A 25,178-nucleotide genomic window follows, 5' to 3' on the forward strand; every position below is an offset into this window, starting at 1 on the left:
ACTTCTTTTGCTTAGATGGTGGGTTAATAGGTCCAATGAAATCTAAAGCCCATTTTTCAAAGGGTTCGATGCATACCTGTGGCTGTAATGGCATTTCATTTGAAAGAGTTGGTCTCCCAACTCTTTGGCAGCTGTCGCATCTTTTGACATATTGTTTTGTATCTTTGAAGAGAGAAGGCCAATAATATCCTAAAGAAAGGATTTTATAGGTTGTCCTCTTGTCAGTAAAGTGACCGCCGCATGGTTCATCATGACATGCTTTAAGGATGTCAGGTATTTCATCTTCCCGAACACATCTTCTGATCATACAATTTGGCCATGTTTTGAACAATTCATTAGAAATCCAAGAATAATGTGAACTCTCCTGAATGATTTTCCTTTTCTCATTAGGAAATAAGTGTGGAGGTAGCTTCCCTGTCACTAAATAGTTAGCAATATCTGCATACCAGGGGGTTTTAGTAGTTACTGCAAACAAGTATTCATCTGGAAACTTATCCTCTACAGGAGAATCTTCGTTAATGTTTTGGATTCTAGACAAGAAATCAGCTACTGTGTTTTGTTTCCCTGGTCTATCTAACACAGTAATATTGAATTCTTGTAAAAGTAAAAGCCATCTTGTAACTCTGCCATTAGTAACAGGTTTGTTCATAAGATATCTAATTGCAGAATGATCAGTATGGACAAAAGTTTCATAGCCGGTTATATAATGTCTAAACTTGTTGATTGCATGAAAAACAGCTAAGAACTCTTTTTCAGTTACAATATAATTTAACTTAGTGGGAATCAAATTTTTACTGGTGTAGTAAATGGCATAAGGGACCAAATCCTTTTGTCCCAAAATAGCTCCTAGAGCTGTATCTGAAGCATTAGTAGAAATGTGGAAAGGGAGTTTCCAATTTGGTCCTCTCAAAATAGGTGCTTCAGATATTCTAGTCTTTAAAGTTTCAAATTCAGATTGACACTCAGGATCCCATTTGAATTCATAGTCTTTTGTAAGTAATTTGAAGAGCGGAGATGCTATCTTGGTGAAGTTTTCAATAAATCTTCTATAATATCCAGTAAACCCAAGAAAACTTCTTACATCTTTCTGACAATTTGGAATAGGTAACTTGGAGATGACTTCAACTTTTGATTTATCAACTTTAATTCCATCTCCTGAAATATGATGTCCTAAAACAATCCCTTCAGTAAACATCATAAAACATTTTTCATGACTTAATGAAAGATTTGTTCCTTTACCTCTTATAAGTACTTTTTCCAAATTTTCTAAGGCTTCTTCAAATGTATTACCGTAAACTATAAAATCATCCATATAGACCTCTACACAATCATGGATTAGATCTGAAAAGATTCCTAGTACAACCCTTTGAAATGTAGCGGGTGCATTGCATAATCCAAAAGGAAGTACTTGGTAAGCAAAAGTTCCCCATGGACAAGTAAATGTGGTTTTGTCCTGATCTTCAGGTGCTACCTGAATTTGATTGTAACCACTAAAACCATCCAAAAATTAGAAATACTTTTTGCCTGCTAAAGTATCTAATACTTGATCAATAAAGGGCAAAGGAAAGTGATCCTTCAAGGTTGCTTTGTTCAACTCCCTGTAATCAATGCAAACCCTCCATTTACCATTCTTTTTAGGTACTATAACCAAAGGAGAAACCCACCGGCTATCTGAAATGGGGTAAATGAAGTTTACATTGAGTAACTTTTGGAGCTCTTCTTTCACTATCTCCCTAAGATTTGGATTCATCCTTCTTTGAGGTTGTCTGATTGGTCTGCTATTTTCCTCGATATAGATGTGATGAATGAAAGTCTTAGGATCAATACCTTTCATATCGATATACTCCCATGCAAATGCAGTAGAATGCTTTTGCAAGACTTTGGTTAGCTCTTCCTGTTGTAATGTTTCCAAATTCTTGTTGATATTCAGTGTTTTTCCTGGAAAAATTTCAATGGCAGAACTACCAAACTCTTCCATAGAGAAAAGAGACATCTGTCTAGATGATAGACACTCAATGTCAGAATCCAACTGAAATTGTGTAGAGTCATATTCTGAAGATGGTTCAAAGTTTTCTAATGTGTTCAGAATTTGACTATCTTCACTAATCTCAGAAATGGTAAAGACAGGTTGTATAATATCTTCATCATCAACCCACTCATTATCTCCTATTTCTGTAATTTCTTTCGCTGGAGGATACAGATTGAACTTCTTTGTTGAATTACCATCAAAAATATACATATCCCAGACCTACAACTTATGAAAGCATCAGCTGTGGCTAGCCAAGGTCTTCCTAAAATAAGAGGATGTCCTCCTAGATTGTTCTTGGTATTTAAAATCATAAAATCAACTGGATATTCCCAAGAGTCTAGGGAGACTGGAATGTCTTCCAATACACCATCAGGTTTAATGATTGATCGATCTTCAAGTTGCAGTAAAGTAGGTGTAAAGAGAAGGTTAGGAAGTTTTAACTGGTCCATGGTCTGTTTACTCATAATGTTGATAGCGGCTCCAAAGTCAATCAAAGTATTTGGTATTTCTACCCCATTGATATGTGTTTTGACAATAGGACTACCAGGGTCTACATATTTTTGCATAGTAATCTTTCCCATCATGATGTCTGCAATTTTCCCTACCAGGTGGATCCTTCTGGTATCTCTTGGTTTCCTTCCTGGTTTCTTAAGACTCAACTCCTTTATTGTTTTTGCTAGAATAGGAATCACTTTAATGGCTTGTAACAAGGGAATCTTGATACAGACATTTTTCAATTCATCTAGAAAATTATAGTCAGGCAACCAGATTTGTTTTTCCACTCCCTTGTCGATTTGCAATCTTTCAGGAAAAGGAGGAGTGGATGAAGATGTAGGTTGCTCAACTATGGGAGTTGTGGGGGTCATTTCTTTTTCTTTTTCTTTTTGAGTGTTTGGGTTTTGAAAAGCAACTTCAGAACCCTTATTGGCTTTAAGAGACTCTTCCTCAGAAATGCTTGGCTGTTGAGTATTTATAGAAGGTTTATCTAGAACTCTACCTGATTTGAGTTGTACTTCATTAAGAGGAACAATCATATAGGTAGGGAATGGTTGACCTTCCATCATGTAAGCATTTTGAGGGTTTTTATTATTGGGGTTTGGCAATGGCTGAGAAGGAAGTTGATTTGACTTCTATTGGGATGGAAGCAAGGGTTGAGAATTTTGATTTTGTGGAGAAGGTTGTTGTTGTTGAAGAAATGGCAATGATAGTAGTGGACTTTGATTTGGAAGTTGCGGAGCTTGTTGATTTTGAAAAGATGGAGGATATTGGTAGAACTGAGCAAATCTCCCATAAGGATTTTGCATACCTTGTACCCATGATTGAAAGGAATTTTGAGGTTGGGGCCAAGGTTGTTGCCAAGGATTCCAATTTGGTGGGGTTTGAAAATTCATAGAGTTGTTAAACCCTTGATTTTGTTGCCCTTGCGAAGGTCTCCTTGCAACAAAATAGAGAGATTCAAGTGTACTTGGATCTTCTTGAAAAATAGCTTTGAGCCCAGGGATTGAAGGACAATCCTTGGTCTCATGGTTCTCTGAATAGATTACACATGTTTCTACAACTTTTGCATCCAAGGGGCATTCCCTTAGAGCATGTTTCTTTCTACACTTTGGGAAAAAGCTGGCCAAGGCCTCAGCTTCTGCTTTCTGTTTATTGTGGATCTTAAGGGTGTCTAATTGTTTGCTAAGACTCCCTAAGATGTCAGTTTTGAATTCATCAAGCATATTGCTGATTTCAGCCCTACTTACTGATCCAGTTGCAGATTTGTTTACTCTAAGGAGAGAAGGATCTCTAGGCCCTTTTTGAGTTTTGGATTTCCCCCTTGAGAGATGGACACCTAATTCTGCTATATCAGAAAGTGGAAGCTGAGATATATCTCCCTTCCCCATCATATTCAAAAGATCTATCCATTCATCTCTAATGGCTTTTAGTAATAGGGCTTTCAAGGTCTCTTCATCTAAGTTACTCATTTTTTCTCTTTTCAAATTATATTGAAATCTTTCAATCAATTCCTCCAAGTTTTCATCTTCCTTTTGTGCCATTTTGAATACCTCATCCTTATGATTGGTGCGCATACAATAGTCCAGGTACCTATCCAAAAACGTTTGTTTCATATCATTCCAGGACCGAATGGATTGAGTGAGTAATCCCATGAACCATTTCAAAGCTTGTCCTTTCAATGTTGAAGGAAACAGTTTGAGTTTTTGAGAGTCATCCAGATAATCATAAGTTCGACATACAACTTCAAACTCAAATAGAAAGGTTTCAGGGTCCTCATTCCTTGATCCATGAAAGTTCGGGAGGACAGATGGTGAGATGTTCTTCATGGTGGCTCGGGAATCCTCATCGACTATAGGGAACCTGAATGAGTTATCCCCATCCCTATTTCCTGCAATATTACCGCTACCTCCTCCATTGTTTCCTCCTCCTCCTCTACCTCTACCTCTACCAAATCCAGGTGCTCCTTCCTCTGCCATGGTAGTTTCCCCAGAGACTTCAGAGTCTTCTGGTTCTTCTACTAAGGGTGTATGAGAAGGATTCCCTCCTTCTTCTTCAGGTGTTTCTACTTCTTCAATTATAATTTGCCTCTCTGGAGAAAGAAGGAAAGGATCTCTTTCTAATTCAGACTCGATGGAAGGTATGGGAGAGTCGACTCCTGCTTCTTGAATTCCAGGAACCCTAGGGCTAGGAGTGTCAGTTGGAGATGAGGGAGGTGTCTCTTGTCTATCCCTTGAAGTAGATGGACTTGTAAAAATCGAACTCTTGGCTCTAGTTAAAAACCTTCCCCTAGAATCTCTAGCTCTATGCATGTCATTTTTATTTTTCTTCAAGTCTGGATACTAATTCTCTTTCTGATCTTCCAGGTCACTCTAGGTGCAAGAAGAGAGCATACTTAAGAAATTATTAAACCAATAAATTTCTCTTTTCTGATCCTCCAGGTCACTCTAGGTGCAAGAGGAGAGCATACTTTGAGAGGTTATCAATTTCCTTCCTTGAAATTTTCTTGTTTTTTTTTTAAGAATTGGCTACCTAATTTCACTTCCTCGGCAACGGCACCAAAATGTTTGGTCAATTTAGTGTTGTCTAAATTGCTATCATAAATTGTCAGCCCGGGGCTCGTAAGCTGATGAAGTGAAGTGTACAATATATACTTAAGTAACCTTTCCTAGTTATTTTTGTCGTTTTTTGTTCATGTTTGACTTATCTTCCTAATGTGATGTGATGAAGTTATAAACAAGTGAGTGAATGTGTGTGTATGTGGCGATTTCTAAATGCTTCTTGAAATTTAAAGAGAAAACTTGAACAATAACTTGGAATGAAATTAAAGCTTCAAATGAAAGTAAAGCATCAAACAAAAAGACCAATGGCACTAGTCCAAATACCCTTACTGTTGATAAGAATGAAAATGACATCTACATTAACTCAATTGAAAGCAAGAACACTACTCTAACTCCTCTATTGAATCTAAAGCAATGCAAAAATTAAGTGACAAATCACACTACTTAATTCTCCCTTAACATTCTGCCCCTAGCTAAATTGATCATGTGAAAAAGATTTAGGAAGGAATTAGCAATATGAGTCTAAAACTAAATAAACCAAGCTGCAATTAAATGATGTTTTGGTCCCATAAAAGTTAGTGAATTATGATAAAAAGAACCATCAAGAGATTAGCAACTTGACAAAACTTGATAAAGTAAACTAAGCAAGGAAACTAACTAAGCAAGGAAACTAATGAAAATCAAAGCAAAAGTCAGCAGTTTAGATAAGACAACTTCAAATGCCACTAGTAGTTAAAAGAAGGAAAAGCACACTGTCCCGGGCTCCTAATAAAGCTGAAAAAACACACACTGATCACTCATGAAAAGTACGGAAATGTAAAGCAATATAATTCAAACTGTACAATAATATACATGTCAAAAGAAATCAAAATTGCAGAAATAAAACTGTACATTAATATACATGGGAAATTAGAAAAAAAAGAAATGCAGGAAAATAAATTTAAAAGCTACTGTACAATGGTTGTAGCAGACAGGGGCCCTCCATCCACTCAACCAAGTAAAAAGATCAGCTACGCAAGTAAGAACAGAATGGTCTTCTTGGTATTAAATCAGCACATAATAAAAATACAGTGGGGAGCGTAAACGCTGTGTAAAATGGTCTTGAAACAGAGTTTTACAAACTGAATAATAATAGCAAAAGACTAACTTAAGAGCTATCTAATTAGCGTGTGTAAACGATTTATTTATAGCAGGAACACAAACTGTTCTGTGCGTAAACTAAGCTAACTAACAACTGTGCAAAAGACACGTTCAACAGCACCGTGCATGGATTTAGGAAACGGTCATCATGGTTGATAAATCCGCTGTTGGATTCTTGTCCCCTGCAGTCTTCGTGGCTAAAGAAGAGGCTAGCTGTGCGTTCCGTGTTCCACCTGAACACGCAGAGCCGTGCCACCATTTGCAACCTTGCCGTTTGACCAGAGTTACCTCCGCGTTGACCAGGGGTGTAGACGACCAGTTTGGCTGAGCTGACAGCACACGCACCATGTACACAGTCATACAAACTTGCCCATGTGGCTCTTTCCCTTGGAGGATACCTGGAGCATAGAAAATAAGAAAATGGTTGCGGAATCTGGGATCGGCTGCGGAATCAGAGATCGACTGCGGAAACGCTGTATAAGCTACGGAATTGCAGTATTTGAACCAAAAATCTAAACCAACAGTAAATCATTAACACAATTAGAAAATCATGATAAAAAGTCCTATAATGTAATGAATTGAACAAGTTGATGAAGGAAATGATGGTAAAAGAAGGAAATTAGTGGGAAAAGGCTACTGGGAGGATGGGTAAATGAGTGCAAGTTTGAGGCTCAACAGTACTCTGTGGATGTCTTTAGTGAGAGTTAATTCAATGTGCATGTGGAGCAATGAGGAGCTCTTAAGTACTTGTAAAAGTAGTGTGAATAAAATAGCACTTGACATTGAACAAATGATGGATAGTTAAAAGTATTTCATTTGACTCAGAATATTGTGATGAATGCAATTGAATTTGTTTGTCATACATTACAGGATTACTTACCATGGAGGGTTGATGGGTTGTCCAACCACTATTAAAATGCTTACGTGAAAGTGCTTATGATTTTCAAGAGTAGATGGTAAGTAATGGTAAGTTGATATAGAGTTTGGTTTTTGAATTTGAATAAGGGCCAAGTGGTGGCAATTAGAACTTGCATATTTTTGCACGTTATGAATGCTTATGACTATTGATATTTCTTATGATTATATCATTAATATTTTGTTTGTTGTCATTTCTTGGAATGAAATCTTTGATTTTAAAAGAAGAAGGATCACATTTTGTCTGGTTTAGATGGTTATATCATGAGTAAAATCTAAGGTTCCAACGAGAGATGAACACCAAGGACGGTGTTCTTGTTAAGGGGGGGAGTATGTAATATCCCTAGTGTAAATACTCATGTAAAAACTTAAGTGAATTAAAATATTCATAAATAATGAAGTTTACCATTAACCATTTTAGTTAGGGTTCATTTCTTGATAATTACCCTTAACATTCTTTATTCACCGAGATTGACTGTTACCGATGAGAAAGCATAAGTTCTCTGCAATGAAGGGACTCACGGTAATCTTTTGGCTACTGCTATTGCAATGCGTATGTGTCCATAGCATGGTATAGAGGTCACTTCTTCTCTAGAGATCTACAATGGGAATTGATTGAGGGACGGATTTGGTTTTCAATGGAGTTCAGGAGATGGCTCCTCGAGGATTTATAGTGAAGACCACTTTGTAGACTGCTCTGCACCGGGACTTATACTCGAGTAGTTGCGATGAGACTTACAGTTTCAGGCGTTGAACTACATCATTAGTGGGAAACTTATTTTTGCTGATGGTTTACGGATGCCTATTGTTCCAATTGACCACATTTATGTCAAATGGAAGCGAGATCCTATTGATTGTGATGGGACCTGGCATAATTGGGGGCTTGTTTTCACCTATTCTCGGAGCTTTTCTAGATGCCCTGTTGATCTGCGTACAAGGATCAAACTTTCTCACACATTATAATTGAAAGGAAGTTCTTTATCCATGTTGAAGGTGATGGAGGCAAGGAGGCTGCCAGGATAAGATAAGTAACTGCATTCTTTATAGAGAAAGTATTTTAATGCATGCAGTAAAAGATTGAATATTTATATGTTTTCTTGCTAGAGAAAGTATTTTAATACATGAAGTAAAAGATTGAATATTTTATATGTTTTATTTGTAAAGAAAGTGTTTTAATGCATGTAGTGAAAGAATGATTATTTTATATGTTTTCTTGGTAAAGGAAATATGTTAGCGCATGCAGTTAAAGACTGAATATTTTATAGGTTTTCTTGGTAAATGAAAATATTTTAATGCATGCAGTAAAATATTGGTTTTTTAATAGGTTTTCTTTGTAAAGAAACTATGCTAACGCGTGCAGTTAAAGATTGAATATTTTATATATTTTCTTGGTAAAGAAAATAGGTAGTTCCTCTTAGAAAGACTACATGTGAGTCTTGTGTGTGAAATGCTTATCTCTTGTCATTTTCTTGGAATAAAATCCTTGTTAAATATAGCCAAAATATCTTCTCGAGAAAATATGGTGAGGCATATAAACTTATTGAGGACATAGTGTGAAAATCGGCCAAGTTTTCTTTGAATTAGAATATGTATTTTTATTTAATAAAAGTTTCTTGAAAAAGGATATATGATAATTGCATAGTGATTCTAGGCAGTTTCTGAGTTTCTAGTGAAATAGTTATGCATTACATGCATGATAGAAATAGCTAATGATGTTCTTCTAGGCACATAGATATTCATTTCTAACTTTCTTGAAAAAAGTGTATGTTTTATATACACATAAATATAGTTTACTTTTAGGAAAAGAGTGCATTCTTCATGCATGAAAATAATGACTTTATGGAGATCTCTTGAAAACAAAAATAAAGATTATTTCCTTAGAAGACACATATGAATAGTGTTCATAAAATAACCAGATCCATACTTGTTTCATGAAAATATTATGTGCATTGAAGTAAGAGTACTTGTGTTAGGAAAAACACAAGTTGCATGCACATAAGGGTAGCTATTGTGACTTTGGAAATATGATTTTGTGTGTACGTAGAGAAAGTGATTATGTTAACATTGTTGAAAATAATAATCTCTTGAAAAGATTTTCTTGTTAGATGAGCTGTTTCAGTTTCTTGATTTTAGTGCATAAAAGGTTAAGTTAACCATGTTATTGTTTCCTTAATTTGTATGCATAAAGACAGAATCTATAATAATTTCTTGAAAGGGAAGCATGAGGAACCTACCTATGGGAAGATAGAGAATTGAGGGTATAATGACTTCCTTTAGGAAAGAAGTAAGTAATTTGTTACATGAAATGATGGTAGTATTCTAGAGAAGAGAATATAAGTTGCATACATTTAAGAAGGGCTATTATGATAAGCTATTGTATGCACAAAGAATAGTCATTGTCATATAGAGATAAGTTCTTTGTATGATAGAGAAACTATGTTGAGTTCTCAAAAAATAACTATGTGAAAAGAACACATGTGCATAAGCATAGGAACAACATTTTGTTACATGTATGGAGATATCACGATTGTGTTATACATTTCGTAGAACTAATGGGTTAGATCTCTTAAAGAGAATTATGCATTAGTGTGAATAAACATTGTGGAAGTAAAACAAGTATTTACTTGAACATATGTACTAATTAATTAGTATGTTATGCTTGCTCATACACATGAGTAGATGTTAAAATATCACTTTTAGAGGTTTCTTATTGATTGATTAGTATTGTATCTAATCTTGTTGCCAAAGCTTGTTGTTGACAACATTGACAGGAAACGATGGTGGTTGGTGCAAAAGAAAAGTGATGTTTAACATTGTTGTAGGAAAAGGATTAATGGTCCATGCAGATGAGTACGAGTTGTGGAATCATACAATACTGGAACAATCATGCCACAAGGATGTTGCACGAGGCGATATGTAGGTAAAGATTTTCATGGAAAATGTAATAGCTTTTAGCTAGTTAAGAGAAATTTTTATGATATTTCATTGTAATAATTTATAGCAATGGATAAGCGATGGAATCCCTTATAAGACATTGAGTGAGGGGTGAAAACCCTCACGAGCGTTTAAAAGATTAAACATTTTCTGGTTTTCACCCTACGAGATTTCCATGGTATATCTGTGTTCAATGGTGTGATTGCCTTTTTTTTTAGTTTGATGATGTTGAATCCTTGATGATGATGGTTCTTTATTTGATGGGATAATCATAATGTCCAAGTATGTGATTGATTAATATGGTTAAGGAAATCATTAAATGGATGCAAGGATTCATGAGACAGTTTATGTTATTACACTACCACAGTGGTGGTTAATGGTTATGCAACTTCCTGTCTTTTATTGCAATTTACTTGATGTACTAATGTACATTATATCTAATGGTTAATGAGGAATTGTGGATTTTTGAATTGGATAATTACTTGTGGGTAATTTGTATAAAAAAAATTCTAACTCCCTAATTTTACATGTGAGGTTACCAGGGTACGTTACAAACTTTCATTTCATTTCGTTTATATAAACTAATAAAAAATAAAATTTAAATTAAAAAATTTTAAAATCTATTTTTAATTTTCAAAATGTTTAATTTTTCAAAATTTTAATAAACTTTATAAAATTTATTTAAAAATTTTAATTTTAATTTTTGTTTTTACTAAAAACAAAAACATTATAACCTACCATGGGCAGCCGGTCTAAATATTATTGCGTATTATGAGGTGCAACATAAGATAATGAGATATGTCACATCCCTTCACAATTTTATTTTCGTTGCGAGTATAAAATTATGCATTGTATTTTTTCTTGGATTAAGGAATGACTCTTTTAAACTCGTGGAATCATGACTTTTGTTAGATCTAAACTCCCCATATTATTGTTGACAACTTACCAACTCATCATCATATAAAAATAAATAAATTATTAGATGAAAAAATATTTATAAAATAAATAAAAATAATAATTAATAGTTAATTTTTTAATTTACATATATATAATTATTATATAATTTATAATTAGTATAACTATGTTGTGTTTATAATTAGTATAATTATATTCACAACATTAAATGTGGTTGATATAAGTAGATAGGTTTATATCACTAGTGTGTATATATTGTAAAGGAAACACTCTAAAGTAGTAACATAAAAAATAATAGCATAGAAAAAAGAAGTAAATTTTTAATGTAATTTTTTTATATTCATGTTTCTTTTTATCATATATTATGTTTCAAGGAGACTTCTACTAGTTGAATATTATAGAATATGTTCAAATTGAAGGTAATGCACAACTCTTAACTCCAAAGGATTTATGAAAATGTTCTTCATTAAGATTCAAGAACTGTTATAAGTAAATGATTTAAATCAAACATTTCATAGCACTAGTAATCTCATATCACCTTAATTCACAATGCAGTGGATAATAGTTTTTGTTCATTAGATATCGGTCTAATTTTATGAGGATAGATTAATAGAAATACTTTAATAGTAAGGGTAACATTAACGAACTCCATCATCATTTGTTATATGATGTTATTAATTTAGTTACTTGTTGCTTCTTATCCCTATTTCAATCATATAAAATTTCCAAACAATAAAAGAATGGTATTAGTCTGTTGTCTCTTTGGGACATTATATTTTATCCAACTGGATCATTTCCATAGCCTCAACCAGGTTCCCAATATTCTCTTTCCATAGTAACTCAATGTCTTCAAATGCATTTCATAATTTTGGTTTAATAAATGTTGGTTGAAAACCAATATATTTCACTTTGTAGAAATGAGTGTACATTGGTTGGGATAAAATTGTATTTCTCTTACAATGTGATGTTTCCGTTTATGTCTTCAATCTTTCTCATCACTTATGAAATTTTGCATTCTAGTTGTTATTTTACCATGATGATATTAGCATCATAATCCTTCATTGTGAGAATATTCTTTAAGAAGTCAATGACAAGTGGCACAATTTGTTCCACATAATTGTGAAAGTAAAGGACAAATTCATTCACATTATGTTTTCAAACTTTATAGTAAGAGTCTTGATTCATGAAATTTTTTATCCTCTCCTTTTGTTGTTTTAATTTGTGTGTCATTTGTTGGGTGTGGAGCCTGATTATCTTCTATATTCAAAGGTATCGCCACATTGGAACCCAGTTCAAAATGGGGGCGGCAACACCACTCGTAAAATATTCGCTGCAGGGGGGGTCCACGGCGGGGGGGGGGGGGGGCGCCTGCGACCTTTGGGGCCCCCCCCTGGTGGGGGGTTTCGGGGGCAGCGCCCCCGAAGCTAAAAACAACTGTAAAATTGCCTTGTAAAAGTATAGTAATTTCTAGTCAATTTGGGCTGTTTATTAGGCGGATGATCTGACGGTAGAACTTATGTTTAGTTTAGGGTTTTTTTCCCTAGAAGGCAACCCCTCTCTTTATATGAGGGCATTGTATTTGAGGCCGTGTGATAGATGCGTATTTTGTGAGTGGCAAATAGAGAGGTGAGATTGTGAGAGAAAACATAGGATATTACAACGGATTTGCTATAGGTTGTGTTTCTTCATTTTGTTCGATAATAGAAAGGAAGTAATGGTTGTTCGGGGTGGATGTAGCCCAAACTGGGTGAACCACATATATCTGTGTCTCTCTTGTTTTATGCACTTTCTGTGTTTATATTTATGCAATATTTTATGTGTTCCATTGCTCCATAATATATAATTTTCTAACATCATCTCAAAAAAATGTTTCTCTAATAACCTATGTTATTTCTATCTTAGTAGTGATATTTCCACTAGGTTTGCTTTCTTGACATTAACCACAACTAAGTTTGTAGTTTCAATTGCAAATTTCATGCCTCCATTCAATTTTTTCTATGAAAGGAAAAGATTCCTAAAAACTGTAGATGATTCCTCATCATGAAAGCTAGGAGGTAGGTCATTAATCATCTATTCTTCCAAGGTGTCATCTCCATGTTGTTGGTAGCTTCACAAGTGATTCCTAAGCCTCATGTTATTACATTAATACTTTACATGGGATACTTGTGGTTGCTTTTGTTTAAGGATGCATATTGGCCTTGAATGATATTATATTGAGCCCACATGATGGTCAAAGTACCTATTGGCCCGACCCCTTAGGATCTACCAAAATATCATTGTTGATCCATATTAATCATCACTTGGTCATGTATTCTCCACAATTTTAATATAATCTATTTTCTTTCAAAATATATCATCTTTTAAATATTTGAGTAACAAGCTAGTAATAATCTAAGATCTAAGGAAGTAAACCTACATAGTAAAATATTTAAGCATAATACAAGATCTGTTGTGATGAATTATTCTAGTGAAATATCCATGGAAATGTACAGGTCATTTATCATTGAACATTTCCTAGCTTAAGTGATACCCAATAATGTGGATGATTAATGTGAGGACTTTCTAAAATAAGGTGCCTTCAACATGCTTTTCACGGTCCATAAGAGAAAGGTAAACATTATGCATCCGACAACAAAGAAATTAATGTTATATAAACTAGGGTATATATGTTCTAGAGTTAATTCATATTAAAATGTATATATCTTAGCACTTACAAAACTAGTTTCTTTGGGGAAAGGGTGTTTATTGATAAATTAAGTGAAATCGAATTAATATATTTTCTCTAGAGAATCTATTACCGTAGTATTCTTTTGAAATTAATCTTGATGCTTCACTTGCTAGTGGTTCAATGAGAGTTGGCGAAGATTTTTTAAACACAATGGCCCTATGAATTTCGAGTTGAGAGCCTTTCTCACTAAGCCATATGATGCCAACCAGTGTCTTGTTCCCTAGACAATAAAATTTGAAGCTCAACTTTCTCATCTTTTGGATCATTACTAGATACATTTTGTTATTAATGTGTAGATAAATAATTGAACTCTTGTAATGTATCCATGATTATAACTATGAAGTCATTTAAAATTTTCTTGTTTTGAATGATGCATCCCATAACTCACACTTAGCTGGTAGCTAAGATTGCCTCTTATTGTGATATACTTTTTTCACTTAAAGATTTTATAGCTTCTAAGAAACAGGATCAGAGCCTTATAACATCTGTGAATTTTGAAATACCATATAGAAAGGCCTCTCTATGTCTACTTGTCTTTCCCAAGGCTTTCTAAGGAGCCAAAATCGATTATCATTGTCATAAGAAGAGATATGAAGTTGAATATTTGGAAAATTATCCACTTGATTGTCCATATTGGGACCTTATTTTGTGCAATGTACATATCGACTGCAAAGTAGAATACCAATGGACATAAATTTAAAGCACCCAAAATTCCCAACACATGATTGAATAAAAAAAATATAATGGTAATTCCAGTGGTTAACACCACAAATACAGTTCTTTTTGGAAGAATCACTGCACCTCTATAGAATCCATAATTTCCACCCTGGGGATCCTAGTTATTGTCTTGTAATGTTTACCAACACCTGCGGGTTTTGGTGTAACGACAAACCTCCACATGGTATCAGAGCTTGGACCCAGGTTCGATTCCCCCAAGTTACGTTTGAGGGGGGGTGTTGGAAGAATCACCGCACCTCTATAGAATCCGTAATTTCCACCCTGGGGATCCTAGTTGCTGGCTTGTAATGTTTACCAACACCTGCGGGTTTTGGTGTAACGGCAAACCTCCACAGTTCTCCAGCAAAGACTAAATAGATAAAATTTGCACCACCCACAGAAGGGAATGCGTATGGGAAGTCCCTCCTTGATAAATTTATTGTCAGGTCAAGTATGAGAAAACCATGCTTCAACACAAGCAAAGATTGGCTGATAATATACCTGTAACAATGGCATGAAATGATTTACAATGAAGTTTCCATAGGTAACAAAGACATTAGAGTTTCAATCCAGCAGAACTAAAAGAAAGGATGAGAAAATTCTTTCTTACTTGGTATGCTCCCACCAGGTGAACCACAATGCATGCATTGTTAAGGTTAGTAAGACAGTAAGGCTCATAGAATCCAAGTTCTATCAATAGGTTTCCATGTGCATTTTCCCCAAAAGATCCATAAACCGAGAAAATAACATAACATATAGAAGGTAGTTGTTATGCTTAGTGACAACAAATTTTCTTTTTTCATAATTAGGTTCTTTGGGGGTGTTGACTTGAGAGTATCCTACATAGTTGTAAATTAGAGGAAGCCTCATAATTATCCTTGTAGTTTCTGGTTGTCCAAAGGATTCAAATATAGAAATGAACAAAAAGATTGAGTTATACCTGAATTTCAAAGGCAATGGAATTACATGGAAATGAAAATCCAATGTCACCAAGAACTTGAATCCCAAATTCCACAAAGGAGTTTACATGGTTCCATGTTCCTGCGGAAAAACATACATTGGAGAAATTGGTCGATCTATCCAAAAAAGAATTCAAGAACATGCCACCGATATAAAACATAACCGCTCAAAAACCTCAGCTCTGGCTGAACATTCCAGTAAAACAAATCATCACATCTGCATTGAAAACTCTAAGGTGGTAGCTAAAATTGATCATTATCACCATAGAAAACTGAGGGTAGCCATAGAAATAGGTAGAAACTCTAACAACCTTAATCGAGACGAAGGATGGAAAATAAGTGACAATTGGATTCCCACTTTAATGTCTTAAAACACCCTCTCCCAACTCAACCCTTCCCCCATTACGCTTGACCTCCCTCCCCAACCTTCTCCCTCCACACTTCACACCACTATAAACACTTACCGTAATTTCCAATTCTTAAAATTAAAAACATTAATTTACATATTAAACTAAAAACTAAGAATCTTAAATTACTAATAATAACATTAATATTAATTAGCATTAATACCTTTTAGAACTATAATACTAAGTCATATTAACTTAGATTAGAAGAATTTTATAAGAATTTCATTTAAGAACAAATTGATAGAAAATTAATAGGAATGCAAATAAATTCTAAACAAATAACTAAATTAGTTTTCGTCACTAACATTAACATTAATATTCATATTATTTAAACATATAAACCGTTAGATCATAAATATAATAAAAATCACTAAAATTACAAAAATTCTAGAAACAAGCACTAATATTAAAAAACTAGTACTAATTAACATTAAGATTATTATTAAAATAAACCTAATTAATTTACTCTAAAAGCAAGAACAAAACCAAAACAAAAGTAATAAAATGAAGTAGAAACAAACATAATACAATTAATTATAAATAAAAATTTATTTTAATAATTTTTGGCAATAAATAAAAATCACATTACATAATTAAATATTTCTATCTAGTCTCAATAGATTGGAATTAATTTAAAATCTTATTATATAATTAAATATTAAAAATATTAATTTACATTTTAACTAATAAACAAAGAATCTTAAATTCAATAAATAAATTAGTTTTCATTACTAATGTTAACATTAACATTAATTATCTTAGTATATAATTAAATATTTAAATTTAAATTTAAATCATTCTATTTTATTATTAATATATAATTAAATTAAATCCATTCCCTGTGCATCTCTTAACCCTATTTATTCATGTAAAATGAGATCTATCCTACAAGATTACTGATCTATCCTAATGATGAGCCACAGTGGATGGCTCAGAATGTCGAATCAAACAATTATGGATGTGAGAACTCCGGAAGTAAACTATACAAAAAGAACTAAACACAACAGCCTCAAAAGAATAACTTGAATCATCCTCCAAACTTTTCGGACCTGAGCAAGAGAGGTGATAGTGTTGATTCAAACCAAAGTGCCTTTAATCTCTCCATTCTCTGCCATTTCCTAGAGGTTTGAACCCATGAGTTTCAATGATTGAAATTAGGGCTATGGTGAATCTCATTAGATATTGAAATTCCATAGCCTAGCTACACATAGTAGTAAGAGACAAACATGGGCAATGGTTGAAGCCTTGAATAGAATAAATGAGACTAGGATAAAACAATACCAATAAGTTTTGCCATGCTAAGGCCAAATCCTATTGTTACATAGGCAAAGGAAATTGTTGTTGCAATTATTGAAAGGCCCCATAGTTTATGAAATTTTGGTATCTGGCATAGGATAACGTGTATAACTCCAAAGAGGATCCTATAAGTGATATATGGAAACTGGCATGAAGTATCATTTCCATATTTGTGATAACAATTTGATTGCCTAATTGGTTTGTATTGTTCATAAATTTTTGTGAGTCAGAGCTATAAGCACCTATAGCTCTAAAGCCTTCTAAGCAAGTGATGAGAAGGTACACTTTTATAAGGTAGCATAATCCCTAAAAAACAATGTACAAAATCAGAGTATAGGAAATTGTATGCATAACAGAGTTTGTGCAGTGAAAGAAAAATTAGACTCAACACATTGTTTAATTCAGACATTATTACAATCACAAATATCTTATGATGGAAACTAACCTCACATTGATTGAGGTAGTAATGGTTTAAGCAAAAAAGGTTATGTAGAAGGTGACATATTGAACAAGTCCACATAACCATGCTCTTCTTGCACCTAAAAGGAAATACAGGTAATTATTGCATGTAAAGTTGATAGGTTTATTTAAAGTTAAGGCAGATATAATCATCTTAATTCCATACATATGTTGTGTGTGCCTTTAATTTTTTTTGGTGATGTCTAGATAATAAATCTAATGTCAAAATTATTTATATTGATATTTCTGAAAGTCATCATGAAAGTAGAAAATATATGCAAGAAAAACCCAAAACAATTTAAAAATAAATAGATATAACACCTAAATTCACTCGTACTGCATCTTTGTAACAACATTTTCTGTTGGGCCCAGAGACTGGATCTCGGAACTCGTAACAATTAGAAACAAAAAAAGTGGAATACAATGTCACAAGAGTGAAAACAACCATGGACACAGGACCTGCAATCCATCCAAATTAGGCAACACTCCACGCCAACAATAACACTCCTGCCCCTAAGAGGCTTGTGATGATATGAGCCATTGTTATCCAATTTTTTACTATTCATTCCAATCTCTTCCACAACTTCAAAACTAAGCCATAAAAAAAACTAAGAAATCGTCATAAAAAAACCACCAAATAGAAGTATAGTGGAATTGAGAAATGAAGGAGTTGGCATACCTTAGCTGTTAGGAGTAGATCTTTGATCCATAAGAATATATGGAAGAATGTATTTCTTTGCAATGTGAAAGTTGTTTGAGCTTTCCAGAGAGAAAAAGTACCATGAATATTTTAATTTATTAAATATATTTATATGGATGTGGATTAAGAGAAAATGAATAATAAATTTAATACAAATTTCAAGTATTAAGAAGAGATATTTGTATCATAAAGAGCTCCATGAATTTCTTATCCAGTGCATAGTCATTCCAAAATACAATAAAAAATGGTACAATTTCCACTACAATTAGGCATATTGATAAATAAATTTTCTAGAGGTCGATGCCCAAAAGGGCATGCTTCCCTTGCTTATGTTGGGAGGGGTACATGTGTACCCACTCTCTTTGGAATGATGTGTCATTCTAGATTTATTTCTATCATGTTTAGTCTATAAAATCATCCGTATATAGAATCATCCTTTAATTAATTTACTGCTAAAGTTCATAGAGGAGTAAATATGTTTTTACCCTCCTCTAGATTTGAACCTGTGACCTTTTAGAAAGAAGCACATATACCTAAACATCAATGTTCTCAACTATTAAGCTCACAATGACATAAAATTTCCTATTCAACATTAATACAATAATGAATCCATCTGAACTTAGTACTACATACACCTAGAGGTTTTATATCCTAGGTCTCAATATTTCATATACATATGGTGATTTAAATGGGTTTTTGTTAATAATTATATTGAACAGGTCCAACTAACTATTGATGGTGCTGTAAATTCATCAACCAAGGGGGTGTCTCCTCAATGTGAAGTCCCAATTAGACCTCACACCATTTGGAATAGGAGCCCCATCTGGGGTATTGGCCCAACTGCCATATATTCTTACAAATTTTTCTTGTCTCTTACTGTCAGCAAGAGAGAGGACTGCAAATGTGCCTTCGAAAAGCAAGGGAGTGTGCCTAGTGAGTGTTTGGTCATATGCATGTAAAATTTCTTTTACTCCAGAGAGGGAAGAGAAGTGAGCCTCTAAGAGAGAGGTAATAGTACCACCCTAGTAGAAACATACATAAAAAATAAGAAGTTTTTCAACATCCAGCGGAATAGTCCACAAAGATGCAGACATTACAACAAGGAAGATATGTATAATATCTAGTAGAATAGTCCATAAGGATGTGAGAATGATAATTACCATTAAAAAACATTCTCAATATGATAAGTACCAAAATAACTGAAACATTTCAGCTAATTTAGCACAAATAAAACAAAATATGAATTACAAACATTCACATAATAATCTTACAGATATTCATAATCCATTCATGAAGAACATGCTAGCCATAAGGCTTCTGATATTAAGTAAAATTTCCAAGAGACATGTATACAATGAACACCATTAGATCCAATAATGGTTCATTAGAGCCACTCTTTACTTCCCAAATGAACTAACCTATCTCTCTAATGCCTTGTGGGAGGAGTCAAGGTAAAAAGTCCTTTGCTCATAAAAATAGGGTGTATATAACCGAGAGGTGATGTTTCACCTTCCTTGTGACTCTTTGACTACCGTCATGACTGTTTGACTTCCTATGACTTCTCGACTTTAGATGACTTGATATTCTGAATGTGTCCTTTGGAATTCCACTTTACAATAACTTTTTAATAGATAATTACATAATCCAAAATAATGATGTGGCATATGATGACTGATGACAAGACATTGCATAACACTGATTCCATGGACTGCATGATGATGTAGCAGTGTCAATTTGTCCTTCTTGTGGCTTCTTTATTTTTGTATTCAATAAGACATGTATCCAATGCTTTGTCTTCATGATAAGTGTTTTTCTTCATATCAACCCTCCAAAGGGTTGTCAGTCAAATGGAGTCTCCAGGTAGTCCTGATCTTTGGTATTATGTTGTAATCTATTGCTCCTTCAACATCTTGTCCGATGATCACCCTTTCTCCTTAGTTCTTTAGGTGTCTTCTAGCATTTCCTTCTTCTCAATCTCCTTCTTCATCATCTTGCCATGACATGATAGAGTTCCTACATCTAAAATCCACTCATGAAAAGATGACATTAGTCCCATAATCCCTGATCCTAAGATGTTACATGATGATCCACCAACTGAGCCAGAATGAGGTGGCAGGTTGAGGTAGAGGCTCAGTGACTTCACAATTGCACAAATCAAGAAGTCAACGGTTAGTCTTCAGCCTTGAGACTAAACAATGCATAGCTTAGGCATGACTGAGGAAGAAGATGACACAGTTTGGGAGCCCAGTGAGGCAGGTTGAGGGCTTGAACACTGATTTTTCCCATTATGTAGTTCTGGAAGACAGATCAGCCGAGATGATTGTGAAATTGGACAATTCAATAGATCAAGGCCAAAGCTTGATCCTTAAGATTGTGTAATGCACAGTTCATGCTGGACTATGTAGGAAAATTACATAATTTTGAGGCTCAATGAGTCAGGTTGCAGGGTTTTGCAATGTTTCTATCAAATGTGCAGTTATGGGATCAAAGAAAACTTGGTGATTATGCAGTTGTGAAGTTCAATAACTCAGGATTTGGGCTTAAGCTCAGAGATTGTGCAGCGCAAAGTGGGGGCCAGGTTGGAGGGATGAATTGCGCAATTTTGGAGGTCAAGGCTCGGTCTTCAGCACTAAAATTGTGTAGTGTGTAGTCCTGGAAGGCACGAACTGCACATTCCACAATTTCAAGAGGCAAGGTTACAACTTGAGGGCTGGGACTACGTAATATTCAATTCAGGAAGGTCGGATGTGGCTAAGTTGTCGGGAATTTTCAGAATTTTTTCTGAGTGTGGGATCAGTGAAACTAATGTGAACAGTGATAGGACTTGACTATGATCACACACATAGAAATTTGATGACACAACATATATCATCGAGAGCACATGAGCACATACTTCCCTTATTGTGACAACCTTTGCGACAACTTCAACAAGTGTGATAGTGAAGATACACATTGTGATGACAATGGAAACACTTGTGTGACAATACTTAAAACTTTGAAAATGAGTGCGTGAGATGTCTACATGATACTATCAACTCCTTTTCATAAATATAACCTCTTGAAAAAACAAAAAAATCTTATTTAGATTTTGCGACAATTAACATGAGAAAAGATGACAATTGCTACAATGTGAATGACACTTATGATATGTGAACAACAGTGAAAATGATAGATGCTAGAGTGAAGACAACATGGAAAAGACTCTAATTAGAGTGAAGTAAAGAAAAACGATAGTCAAAAACATGAAAATGATACTCGCAAAAACAAATGTGCGTGAAAGTGATATGAGTGGAATGCTAAGAAGAATTTCGATGATCTGACCCTACAATTAGCCTAAGGATGGTCATTTTGCCCTACTCAATGGTGTGCATGTGGATAGTGCAAAATTTTCTTGCGTGGCAGGTTTGCGTTGATTAATTAACCTCTTAAGTCTAATTCAATTGGGAATTTGCAAATATCTTAATTTTTTCATTCTAGGAATCAATTGCTTTCTTGTCTTATCTAGGTTTCATAATGGGACCTTCTCTTTCTTTCTTTTAAACCTTGAACTTACTTTTTTGAAAGCTTTGTATTGTTAAATGACCATTTTCCTCTCCCCTTCCCTTGACCAAAGACGGTTCATAACTAGTTGAAGGATGGGTCGTGAGTCTAAGGATTATTGTCTATTGTTGGGTGGTAGCTTTAAATAAGGGATTATGTCATAATCCTTCACAATTTTATTTTTATTTTTTATTTTTGGGTCCTCTCCCCTCTTTTGACTAAAAGCTTTGTTCATAACAAGTGTAATAAACTTGTAACTTTTTATTATTAAAAAATAGATAAAAATAAATAATAAAAATAAAAATTTATTCAAAAAAGGGACTTTATATCATAAGTCTTTACAATTTTTATTTTATTTTTTATTACAAGTTTTATTTTATTTTTTATTTTTGGGTCCTCTCTCCTCTTTTGACTAAAGACTTTGTTCATAACAAGGGTAATACACTTGTAATTGTTTATTATTAAAAAATAAATAATAAAAATAAAAATTTATTTAAGAAAAGACTTTGTTGATAATGAGTGTAATACATTTTTAGTGTTAGTAATGGTTTTTTTTTTTTTTTAATTAAAAATAAAATAATAAAAATAACAATTTATTCAAAAAACAATTAGGATCTAAATGGGAAAAAATAATATTATTATTTTTAAAATATATTGGTTTCATAAGGATATTGGATGCCTCTAGGAAACATTAAAATTGTTTGTATTTTATTGATTACTTGTAGTTTAAGGGTTGTCCTAGTTGAAAATTTTATTGGGTCACACATACAATAATATTTAATAATATTAAATTTGGTTGATGAAATTTTAAAAAAGTAAAATAATTATTTGTTTTGCTTTAAAATTTTATTTATATATTTGCATTTTTTTTTAATAAATCCAATCATAAATCAATCTATTTCTTTTTTGAGCTTAAAGGTTTAGAAGTTGATATCATAAAAAATACTTTTAAATTATGATTTTATATGGGTGTATATGGGATATCTATAATAATAAATAAATAGACAAAGTTGAGTTGAATTATTAGATGTCTTGGCCCTTTTAGAGGTACATTTCGCGATCAATTTTCCCTTATATCTAGCAGGGAATTGTAATCAAAATAATATAAAACATATTTTCTTATTCCATTGAAAATATCAACAAGTGAATTTGATCAACCAACTTAATATGTGATTGAGTACTTAATAATACAATTAATATTTATTATATTAAAAATACTTTTTGAAAAATATCATAAAATAAATTGTGTTCATTTGTAAGAATAATTTTTTACAGGATTACTAATTATATAATTAATATAATTCCATTTATTTTGATGATAAAAATATTTTATAGATATTTTTTTTAATTAGATTTTGATATATATATATAGTAATAATTAATTATGATTTTTTTCATTATTTTGAAGAGCGAAGTTAGGGTTAAGGATAGAGAGCAATAGGAGCGAGCTGGTAACAATGGAGGGGCAAGGAGGAGGGAGTTCCACTCCCTCCTACAGTAACATGGTATCAAGCAGAAGCAAGGAGGCAAGTTTGAATGGATTCAGGAAACCTACGGAGGCAGAAAAAAAGAAGGCAAACACAAAAAAGCTGGAAAGCAGCAAATCTGATCAATAGGAAGAGACTCACGGGGCAGTCAGGAGAGAGGAGAGACCAGGAGACAGTAGTCAGAGAAACGAGTACAAATTTGCAATGGGACCCTGTAAACCCAAGTCAACCATTAAACCCCAGGTGGTACTAAATTATCCTTCACTACAGTTGCACAGAGATCACATGGTGACTTACACAGTTATATGCAAGTTTATGGGTATATGGCCTACAAAGAATAATATGTACACATGGATAAGAAACAATTGGAAACCAAAGGGAGAAATAAATCTATATCTAGGGTCTAAGGGTTTCTTCATAGTGGTTTTCACTAACCTAGAGGACAAAGATAGTGTGTTCAAAGGAGGATCCTACTTCTATGCTACTACAAGCCTATACATGTGGCCTTGGGTGACGAACTTTGTCCCAGAACGAGAAATGTTCACATCGGTCCCGGTATGGATAAGACTATACTGCTTACCTCTAGATTATTGGCTGCCCGAATCCTTGAAAGCTATAGGCAATAAACTAGGGCATTTTCTAAAAATATCAGAGGTAAATCTGTGAGGTAAATATACCTCCTTCACCCACATATGTGTGGAAATGGATCTATCGGGAGCACATCTGGATGAAGTTTTTCTAGAAGTCTATGATGAGAAATGGGTACACGTAGTGGACTATGAACATGTCCCATTCAGATGTCATAAATGTCATGAACATGGGCACCTCTTTAGAGATTGCCCATGAAACAAAATGGAGAATAATCCGAGAACCAACATAGGCAAAGATTCTTAAGGATTCACCAAGATGGGAGGTAGAGGGAAAGGAGGGGGAAGAATGTACCAAAAGAAACCTGGTGAGAATAAGCTACCAAGTCGTAACAGTTTTGAAATTTTAGAAGAAGAAGGAGAGAACAATGGAAAGGACAATGTACTAGAGATCAATCCCATAGAGAAGGAAAAAGAGGACATCATGGAAATCATACATGAAAACAACGAACAAAAGGAGAATCTACCAAACAGTATGGAAATTGGCAGGTAACATGAGATGACCCCAAGTGAAGTTGGGACAGAGGACCACGAACTATAGGAGATTCTTGAAAGGGAGAATCTTGATCTAGAAAAGTTCCTCTACCAAGGAACTAATAAGGTAATTGACTCTTTACCACAAGAGGAGTTTGAAAGAGTACAATAGCTCTTCCTCTGGAGATCCCAAACAAAGGCTACTGGAGTCAAAAGGAGCCATGATAGCTAGTAGAACAGAGGGGTCAAATCAATGGAGGAAGCATCAGGACATTCTACCAAGAACCCAGACAAGAGAAGAGGAAGGAAGAGACAAAATGAGTTGCTGACAGAGTGTGGGAAACTCATGATCAACTTAGGCAAGATGAAATATCTCACTAGTTACTCATTTACAAACCCATCATCATGAAGCTCACAACTTGGAATATTAGGGGTCTAGGAAGCAAAAGAAAAAACAAATCTCAGCAATAGAATAAAAGAAGAAAACCCAGATATGGTTTTATACAGGAACAAAATGTTCAATAGACAAAATCTGGGAGATACACAACAAATGGATTATTAAATATGAGCACCTAGAATTCGAATCCAATAATACGGCCATGGGATTCTCACTCTATGGAATCCTCAGAAATTTTGAATTCTAGATGTTGAAGCATCCAGGAACTACCTCTCAATGGTTATCCAACCTTTGGGTGATAAGGAAATCTATATGATCACAAATGTCTATGGTTCTCAAAAACCTGAAGACAAGCTCAGGTTTCTTATTTCATCAGAG

Source organism: Pinus tabuliformis, chromosome 3_1, assembly GCF_031772625.1.
Source record: "Pinus tabuliformis cultivar Carrire ecotype Pingquan chromosome 3_1, CPIR1, whole genome shotgun sequence".
In the NCBI taxonomy this organism is placed as follows: domain Eukaryota; kingdom Viridiplantae; phylum Streptophyta; class Pinopsida; order Pinales; family Pinaceae; genus Pinus; species Pinus tabuliformis.